Raw genomic sequence first — 10,245 nt, forward strand, 5'->3', positions numbered from 1 at the left:
CATGTGGCTCTTGAGCACTGGAAATGTGACTCTTGAAACTAAGGAGCTGAATTTTTAACTTTAGTTTTTACATGGAAGTGTTAGTTAGTTGAAGTTGTGTCGGACTCTTTGTGACCCCATGGACTGTAGCCCGCCAGCCTCCTCTGTCCGTGGGATTTCCCAGGTGAGAATACTGGAGGGGGTTGCCATTTCCTTCTCCAGGGGATCTTCCCGACCCAGGGACTGAACCTGGGTCTCCTGCATTGCAGGGGGATTCTTTACTGTCTGAGGCACCGGGGAAGCCCTGGTGTTTACGAAGCTGTATATAGATTAGCTGCTACTATATTGGACACCTCAGTCTAGAGGATGTGATTTTATTAGCTTCTAACCTTGAAAAACCTTACCATTGACTACAAACCCATTGAGCACAGGTAATCTCACAGTCTTTGAGAAGGTCTGCTCCTGGCAGTGCGAGTGCAGCTCGTTTTACAGTGCACGACAGGCGTGTTTTATGGTCTGCTTGAGAAGCAGAAGAAGATCCTGTGTCCTCAATGGCCTTCCATGACTTAGGATTGTCGTTGCACTTTCCGCCCATTCTTTATTTTTTAAAATTTTTAATATTTTAATTGCATTTTATCCATAGTCCGGAGCCCTTCCGGGCTTTAGTTTGTGGGAGGATCCTTCAGGCACAGGGGCTGAGTTCTCTGCATTCCAGCCTTCTGCGGCTAACCACCGTCAGCTGCTACTTACGTAAGAATTGCTTTCTGACTACATGGCATGCACCTGACCTTGAAGGCCGAAAGCTTTTTAAGTGAGGAGTGGGATTAAAAAGAAGAAGGAGAATTAGCAGATTAAATTTTATATGTTAGTATTTTCCAAGTGACACTAGGGTTAGAAAAAGAATTATCAAGATAAACTTTAATAATTACTGCATTAGAGCCATAAGATTTACACTTTGTCTATATTGATTTATTTGTCTATATTACACTTTTGTCTGTATTGTCTATATTGATGCTTTGTCTATATTGTCTTAGGTCTTGATATGAGAAATAAAAAGAATTAGTAGTTGCATCTTTTACTTATTAAAAATAAGATATTTAAAATTCATTTTCATGGTGGATTTTGAAAAATTGTGTTTATATATCGATGTAATAAAGGTCAGCATCTTAGCCATTTTAACGTGTGCGGCTCAGTGGCGTTAGTGCGTTCACCATCACTGCCATCCTGTTGCTAGAACTTTTCATCTTCCCAGACCCTGTTGAACCCTGACTGCCCCCTCTCCTCTCCCCTTGGCCCCTGGGAACAACTGTTTTACTTTTATTTCTATGAATTTGATGAGTTTTAAAATTCTTTTCCATAAATTATTGTCCACACTAATATGTAATACTAATATCTACGTGTCTCCAGGAATCACCTCGTTTAAGATAACCTTGGCCTACCTGATGCATAATTGCCTTACCTTGGGAAATGGCAGACACTTCTCATTAAGGACCCGAAATTATCTGCTTTAGTCCCTGCCCCCAGCCATCACTAACCTTAACATGCTCACCTCGAGAAAGATCATCTTGCTCATTTGAGAAAACAGTAACTCTGGAGAATGACTTTTTAGTGACAGATGGTAAGATGGACTTCCTTGAATATGTTTTCATGTGCTTGGGATTCCAAACTTTTTACCAGTCTCCACTGAGAAAGGCAAAAAGAACCAAAAACAGTCACTTAGTATTTTTAATACCTCCCACCTTAGTATAATGCTAAGTAAGAATTTACCTACAATGCAGGAGACCTGGGTTCGATCCCTGGGTCAGGAAGATCCTCTGGAGGAGGGAATGACAACCCACTCCAGTATTCTGGCCTGGAGAATCCCATGGACAGAGGAGCCTTTGTGTCCATGGGATCCACAAAGCTGGACACGACCGAGTGACTAACGCACCGTAGTATAACATCAATGTGACCACTGGACACATCTGAATTGACAGGGTCAGGATGGCGTTTAGTCCCCTCGTGAGCACCAGGAATCTGGGGGATTTGAAGGGAAGCGTGTCCCTCACCAGATACTTTTTAGTCGCTTGGTCTGACTCTTTGTGACCCTATAGACCATAACCTACCAGGCTCCTCTGTCCATGGGATTCTCCTGCGAGAATACTGGAGTGGGTTGCCATTTCCTTCTCCAGGGGATCTGACCCAGGGACTGAACCCATGTCTCACATCTCCGGCATTGGCAGGCGGGTTCTTTAGCACCAGCACCGCCTGGAATGCCCAGATCTGGGCACAGCACATACGGTGCATGAGAGGAGGCGACTGTTCCGAGCGGAAGGCCCTAAAGCCTGTTCAGTTGCCCTGGGAGGATGCTGAGGGTTGTGTGGCTTGTGAGGGTGGGCAGGCGGGCTGGATGGCGGTGACCCTGTAGAGACAGTTCCGAGGCCCTGCCGATGGACTGAAGGGGCGGGGGGAGGCCGGGAGTGGTCTCAGGTCCCCAGGTTGTAACCCACATCGTGTGCCATCAAGATCGTTTAGTGAGTGTGCTTGCTCGTGCCTCGCGTTGTGCAAGAAGGGAGTCTTTAATATACTGCAGGTGGTATTGTTGAATTAAATACGTGCCTTTTAAATGTCAATATGTTGTCAGACTTTCCTCTATAGATGTTTTACCGTTAATGCCCGTTTCTTAGACCCTTGTAATATGGTATCAACACGCTCTTCCCCAGTCTGTAGATTTTCAAAAATCTAATTGCGTTTTAATTTGCATTTCTCTGAGTTTGCACATTGTTCTATAGCTTTCAGAGTCATTTCCGATTCCTTTCAGGGCACTTGGTGGCACTCTCTGATTGCCATTTCTCTACTCGGAAGTTGGACTTTCTGGCCTTCTTTCAGGGCTTCTCACATCACGATCCCAGAGTTTGGGTGGATATATTGGGGTCTTATTAACGCAGTCGTTATCTGTTCCTATTTTAAGAGCTTGTCTTCATGAAGAGGGAGTGTCGTGTTTCTGCAGGTGCCTTCAGAGCATCTGGGGGCCGGTCACTTGGCTCTTTTCCACTGAGCGGGGGGTCAGTGAGTGGGCTGGGCCTCCCAGCCTGATTCTGTGCTCGGCAGCCCCCACCACCCCACCGTGGCCTCGGTATCCTGTTCCTCAGCGCTTTCTGTTTGTGTGCCTTTCATTTGGGATAGCATTTGCATATCGTTTTAAGTGCATCTTATTCATCACTGAAACAGCTTCTGGAAGATGGAGAACTTTGTCGTGATTAAGTTACCTGACCCCTCATTTAGCCCCTGCAGTTTAGCTGTGGTGTTTCACACGCGACCAGTTTGCAGTTGCCTCCTTGAAGTGCTGCTCCCCGTCTTAGCTTCGATGCTCAGAGCTGAGCTCTCCTCCCTCCACGGGTGGGCTCTCCATGCCCCACCACCCCCCACCGCCCGGGGCCACCCCTCTTGACCTGCTCCTTCGCCTTGTGACTTAGCCACCGAGGTGAACATCACTGCACGTGTCCATCTGCTTGTCCCGTCAGCCCCTGCAATAGCGGGTCTAAAATGATCCCATCCTTCACCCCACCCCAAGCCCGCTGCTCCACTCGACGTGCCCGAGTCTGTTTGCGGTCACCCCTCATGTTTCCCTGGTGGTCCCGGCTGCGTCACGGGTGTGCCCTGCCGCATGCCACCCAGGGAGCCTGGTGGGGACAAGGAGGGCAGGGGGCAGACGCGGACACCTCTTCACAGCCAGACGGTGGCCGCCCGTGCAGCTCAGACTGAGTGTGTGCTCAGAGGGGAGGGGGTGTCTGGAAGGATTATTACTCGGTCACTATGTCTCTGCAGAAAGAAAAGTTATTTAAAAGCAAAAATGACCTGTTGAATTTTGTAATGAAGAGACCGGATTTCACTGTGTAAAGACTCGGATGATTTATAAGTCTTTAAACCCCAGTGGAGGAAAAGTTATTACTTAATACTATCTTAGACATTCAGTCTTACTGAAAGAATCTCGGTAGAAGACGAATTAGAAGCTTCAGGTGCCGCTTTTGCCTCTGCCGGAGGGTTGGGGCAGATGGCATTCCTGTCCTGGGCGATTTGGAGCCTGAGGACGACAGCACTGTTAGAACGCGGACTTTTACAGCCAGCTTCGACCACAGCGGGGCGACCGCGAAGGCCGAAGGTCAAGAGTATGATTGATCGGGTGATTAGAATTCCTTTTAAAACAAATTAGAGGTGGCAGGTTTGCCACTGGCAAAAAGTACTGCAAGGAATGAATTTCATCAGCATATAAAACTTCTTGGATCATCAAAAAAGGGTTTAATGTTTAAAATATAAGCACACACACGGACATGACCTGCATGGGAATCCTTGTTCATGCTGTTTTGCAGTGTTGTGTTTAGCCTGCTTTTTCTGTTAAATAACATACAGTCACTGGACGGGGCATGTTTTTTAATTTTTACTTTAGTGGCTAGTACACTAAATGTTGCTCTTTTCCAGTGGTGCAGTGGTAAGGAACCCACCTGCCAATGCAGGAGATGTAAGAGATGTGGGTTCTATCCCTGGCTCTGGAAGATCCCCTGGAGGGGGAAATGGCTACCCACCCCAGTATTCTTGCCTGGGGAATCCCATGGACAGAGGAGCCTGGAGGGCTACAGGCCATGGGATTACAAAGAGTTGGACACAATCGAGAGTCTGAGCACTAATGAACCTCAAGAGGTTCCTGTCGCTGAGCCCCAACCCTAAATGTTAAATGCATTTGTCATCTCAGTTTATCCACTTTCTGGATTTGTCTTTATATTTGGGGTCTTCTAGGTGAGTTAGGCATTTGTGGTCAGGCATTTGTGTTTGGGATCCCTGGCTTAGCAGAGGGGCAGGGGGAGCAGGACTGGTGTGTCAGAAGGAGGAGAAGATGGAGAGCAGAGGAGGGAGGGGGGGGGTGTGTGTGTGTGTGTGTGAAGTAAAATTTCTCAGGAGTGTCTCACGTGTCAGACATCAAGCTCTGCACTTTCATGTTGGTTATATCCTCACAATAACCCTGGCCTGGTAAGTATTGCAATTATTTGTAGTTTCAAAGAAAAAGAAGGAAAGCAGGTGAGAAGATACCAAAAAAGAACTAAGTGTAAAGTAGTAATGATGAAAATAAGGATTGTTAGAAATGAACATTGCTTCAATGTAACCATCCTGGTGTTCTTTTTCCAGCCTTTTGGGGGAGGATGTTGAGTCTTAGGTAGTCAGAGAGGTTAAAGTTGGCTATTAAGTGGGATACACAGGGGCTAGTTAGGACTCTTCGAGACCTCATGGACTGCAGCCTACCAGGCTCCTCCGCCATGGTGGAGGAGCCTGGTAGGCTGCAGTCCATGGGGTCACTAAGAGTCGGACACGACTTCACTTTCACTTTCACTTTTCACTCTCATGCATTGGAGAAGGAAATGGCAACCCACTCCAGTGTTCTTGCCTGGAGAATCCCATGGACGGAGGAGCCTGGTAGACTGCAGTCCATGGGGTCTCGAAGAGTTGGACACGACTGAGCGACTTCACTTTCACTTTTCACGTTCATGCATTGGAGAAGGAAATGGCAACCCACTCCAGTGTTCTTGCCTGGAGAATCCCAGGGACGGTGGAGCCTGGTGGGCTGCTGTCTGTGGGGTCGCACAGAGTCGGACACGACTGAAGCGATGTAGCAGCAGCAGCAGTTAGGTCTCTACCTTTGTATATGCTTGAACGTTTTCATAATGAAGTGACTTTTAAATGACGAAGCAAAGTAAAATAGTCTTGATTATGATTAAAGGAGAAAGAATTTTTATGAATATCAGGGCAACTTTTTTTCTCTTCTTCACTATCAGACCTGTGTGATAGCATTAGCCTGTGAACCTATTTTTGAGGCAAAATTATTCACAAACAATTTAGGAAATAGACAAAATCTTTTTTTTTTTTTAATGTGGTCTCTCAGCTCTATGTGTGAAGACTGCAGAAATTAGGTGGTTTCTTCATCTTCATTTGATGGCAGTGGGTTTGTCCCAATACCAGAGCATCTGCCCTGGAAGGCAGCCCAGGGCTGGAGCTGCCCCACCGCACAAGGTGTACAGCTCTGGGGGCGGGGAGTCAGAGTCTAGTCACTGAGCATCTGTTTCTGCAGAACCCGAAGTGGGGCCTGAAGGGGGTGCTCCAGAGACAGGAAAGGAAGAGAGAAGCTTGTATTTGGAGGAGGAAACGGCAGCCCACTCCAGTGTTCTTGCCTGGAGAATCCCAGGGACAGAGGAGCCTGGTGGGCTGCCGTCTGTGGAGTTGGACACGACTGAAGCAGCAGCTCGTATTCATGGAGGACCGCCCTGTGCCCGGTGCTGTAAACGGTTCATGGATGGCCAGTCCTCACAGCACATCCGTCAGTTAGCGGCTAGTCGATCTTGTTCATTTTCTTTTTTAAATTATGATAAAATTTATAAGACAAAAATCACCATCTTAAACATTTTTAAACGTGCAATTCAGTGGCACTAAGTAAGTACAGTCACATTTTGGGTAAACCTTCACCACCATCCAACTCAGAACTTTTTCATTTCCCCAAACTGAATCTCAGTTCAGTTCAGTTCGGTTCAGTTGCTCAGTCACGTCTGACTCTTTGCGACCCCATGGGCTGCAGAACGCCAGGCTTCCCTGTCCATCACCAATTCCGAAGTTTGCTCAAACTCATGTCCATCGAGTTGGTGATGCCATCCAACCATCTCATCCTATGTCACCCCCTTCTGCCCTCAATCTTTCCCAGCATCAGGGTCTTCATTGAGTCAGTTCTTCGCATCTGGTGGCCAAAGTATTGGAGTTTCAGCTTCAGCATCAGTCCTTCCAATGAATATTCAGGACTGATTTCCTTTACGATAGACTGGTTGGATCTCCTTGCAGTCCAAGGGACTCTCAAGAGTCTTCTCCAACACCACAGTTTAAAAGCATTAATTCTTTGGTGCTCAGTTTTCTTTATAGTCCAACTCTCGCATCCATACATGACCACTGGAAAAACCATAGCCTTGACTAGACGGACCTTTGCTGGCAAAGTAATGTCTCTGCTTTTTAATATGCTGTCTAGGTTGGTCATAACTTTTCTTCCAAGGAGCAAGCGTCTTCTGATTTCATGGCTGCCGTCACCATCTGCAGTGATTTTGGAGCCCAGAAAAATAGTCTGTCACTGTTTCCTTTGTTTCCCCATCTATTTCCATGAAGTGATGGGACCAGATGCCATTATCTTCGTTTTTTGAATGTTGAGTTTAAAGCCAGCTTTTTCCCTCTCCTCTTTCACTTTCATCAAGAGGCTTTTTGGTTCCTCTTCGCTTTCTGCCATAAGGGTGGTGTCATCTGCATATCTGAGGTTATTGATATTTCTCCCGGCAGTCTTGATTCCAGCTTGTGCTTCATCCAGCCCTGCATTTCTCATGATGTACTCCCATAGAAGTTAAATAATGGTGAGAGTATACAGCCTTGACGTACTCCTTTTCCAATTTGGAACCAGTTCGTTGTTCCATGTCTGGTTCTAACTGTTGCTTCTTGACCTGCATACAGACGGCTCAGGAGGCAGGTAAGGTGGTCTGGTATTCTCATCCCTTTAAGAATTTTCCAGTTTGTTGTGATCCACGCAGCCAAAGGTTTTAGCGTAGTCAGTGCAGCAGAAATAGATGTTTTTCTGGAATTCTCTTGCTTTTTCTATGATTCAACGGATGCTGGTGATTTGATCTCTGGTTCCTCTGCCTTTTCTAAATCCAGCTTGAGCATCTCGGTGTCCTCAGTTCATGTACTGTTGAAGCCTTGCTTGAAGAATTTTGAGCATTACTTTGCTAGCATGTGAGATTAGTACAATTGTGCGGTAGTTTGAACAGTGTTTAGCATTGCCTTTCTTTGGGATTGGAACGAAGAGTGACCTTTTCCTGTCCTGTGGCCGCTGCTGAGTTTTCCAGATTTGCTGGCATATTACGTGTAGTACTCACCTCCGTCCTCACTGAACTCCTAATTCCCCAACCCTCCTCCGCAGCCCCTAGCAACCGCCGTTCTCTCTGTTTCTGTGCGTACTCATATACATGCAGTCAAGCAGTGTTTTGTCTTTTCATAACTGGCTTATTTCACTTGGCATAGTTATCTTCAAGGTTCATCCACGTCAGAGCGTGTCAGAGTCCCCTTCCTTTTTAAGGGTGAGTAATACTTCACCGTGGGTGTGCACTGCATTCTGTCCATGGCTGTGCTGACGGGCACTTGGGCCGCGGCCCCGTTTTGGCTGTTGTGAACATACTGCTGTGAGCACGGGTGTCCAAATATCTGTCCCTCTGTCTGCTCACAGCTCTTTGGGGCATTGTCCCAGATGTGGAATTGCTGGACCCTGTGGTAACTCTGTGTTTGATATTTTTAGGGACCGCCAGACTGTTTGCCACAGCAGCTGTGCTCGAGGGTTCTGGTTTCTCCAGATCGGAGGTAGGTCCATTTCTTGCTCCAGGTCACGGGGGTGAGGGGGCGGGCGCGGGGAGGTTACGTGTGCTCACGCCGCTCACATGCAGACCCGGATCTGAGCCTGATGGTCTGATGGTCTGCCCTTAGAACCTCTGACGCAAACACCAGTCGAGGTGCAGAGGCTCTGAAACGCGGTTCAGGGCATTGTGCATGGGTTCAAACCCAGGCCGTCTGCCGTCACAGCTCATGTTGTTAAACATCTTAGATTTAATATCTCTGTATGTTTTTTTCCCTGCCTTTCTAAATTTATGCTGTAAAATGTTCTCTTATTTAAACTATCTTTCAGGATGTATGCAGTATGTTTGATTTTATTTAAATTCTTGGGTCAAATTTTGCCTGTAAATGCTTTGAATAAATGCAAATTGATCCTGCCGAAGTTTTGTATATCTCTCTGCTCTTCCTACCCCTGCCAAAAGTTTGCTTTCCAATAAAACTAAATAGAACTATCTAAGCTGAATTCTGATCTGAAGTTGAATTTAAACGGGGGGAGGGGGACTTGGAATGGATCAGTGGTAAACAGTGAGGACTTCAAAAAAAAAACTCAGATAAAGTGAACTTTCCATCTTTATCGGTACAGGAGCAGCAGCTTGGAAGTGTACCTGTTTCTTTGATCCTGTGTGTGATTTGCTAAGGACATCCGCGTCGTCCCTCACACACTAGGTTGTGCGGGGCCTGGTGGCGTCCTGAAACAAGCTCGTTCCCTGGGGGATGCTGGCCCAGCGGGGGCCAAGGGCCAGCTCCTGACGCGGCCTGGGCTCACAGCCCCCCACGGTGCTGCCGGGGAGGTGCCCCTTGGAAACGCCGACCGAGGGATTTTGCACCCCACTCTTCCAGGCAGGTCCTCTGGGTGGGTAACCTCTCCTGTGCTGCGTTTGAATGGTGCATGTGTTGTGGGGAGCTGTGTGTGCGTGGCCACGAGCCCCTCCCAGGCCGGGTGTGAGTGGCTGGTCCATCATCGTAGCTGGTGGAAGTGGCCCACAGTCACACTCAAACCGACTGTGCTCTGGACGGTGTCTGCAGAATCGTCCCGAATCTGGCGGCTCCCAGCCGTGGCCCGCACCGCAGTCCGCCTCCAGTGATCTTCCGGTAGCTGGCCCGGTGTGCGCGCTGGTCATGGGGGCTTTTAAAGAGCGTCACAGGTGGTTCCCAATGGTGCGGCCCAGGTGTGGAGGTGTTGCTGTCCTTTCTCTTGAGCACCTCATTCTTTGGGCTCTAGTTAAGATTTTTCTCATCTCAAAAGCTACAGAACTGTCTTCTCCGGCGTCCTTGTTAGCAGGGCTCCCTCTCACCCGTGGGACTCTCTTCTGTGTTGAAAGGTGGTGTTCACTCCTCACGGAAGCCGTCTCTCTGTTCCTGACTTGGCGCCGGTGGCCGTAGGCGCTCGTCTCGCTCCCTCTGTGGAGCCTGGAGTTCGGGAATGCAGAGGAAGGGCAGGGATGTGCTGGCCCAGATTTCTCTGCCGGCTCCGGGTCACTGCATCCGAGGGCAGTTTCACCCCCCAGGCTGAAGGCTCTGGTGGGCTTCATAGGTGCCCGTGTGGCCGCACCGCGGTGCCTGTTCTCTGCCTCAGCAGAGGTGACAGGTGGTTTTTCCCCCGAGGTGAAGGCTCTGGTGGGCTTCGTAGGCACCCCTGTGGCCGCACTGCAGTGCCCGTTCTCTGCCTCAGGAGAGGTGACAGGTGGTTTCACCCCCAAGCTGAAGGCTCTGGTGGGCTTCATAGGCGCCTGTGTGGCCGCACGGCGGTGCCCGTTCTCTGCCTCAGCAGAGGTGACAGGTGGTTTCTCCCGCTCCCACTGTTATGATGATGCATTTCTGGGCGCAGTC

At 48.5% G+C, this 10,245-nt stretch overlaps 1 protein-coding gene across 2 annotated transcripts in view; it reads left to right on the forward strand.

Moving 5' to 3' along the window:
• Positions 1-1,039: 1,039 nt before the first annotated feature.
• FARS2 (phenylalanyl-tRNA synthetase 2, mitochondrial) overlaps positions 1,040-10,245 on the forward strand; it is a 302,230-nt gene continuing 293,024 nt past the window's right edge. The window contains exons 1-2 of one of the 2 annotated variants that reach the window (XM_010835831.1): positions 1,040-1,597; positions 8,324-8,385. The gene's annotated coding sequence lies outside the window, so the exon portion shown is untranslated. Of the gene's footprint in view, positions 1,598-8,323; positions 8,386-10,245 lie in introns of those variants that run through there. The other variant, XM_010835830.1, reaches the window with a different exon arrangement.

Source organism: Bison bison, unplaced genomic scaffold (genome assembly GCF_000754665.1).
Source record: "Bison bison bison isolate TAMUID 2011002044 unplaced genomic scaffold, Bison_UMD1.0 scf7180017864053, whole genome shotgun sequence".
Taxonomy (NCBI): Eukaryota; Metazoa; Chordata; class Mammalia; order Artiodactyla; family Bovidae; genus Bison; species Bison bison.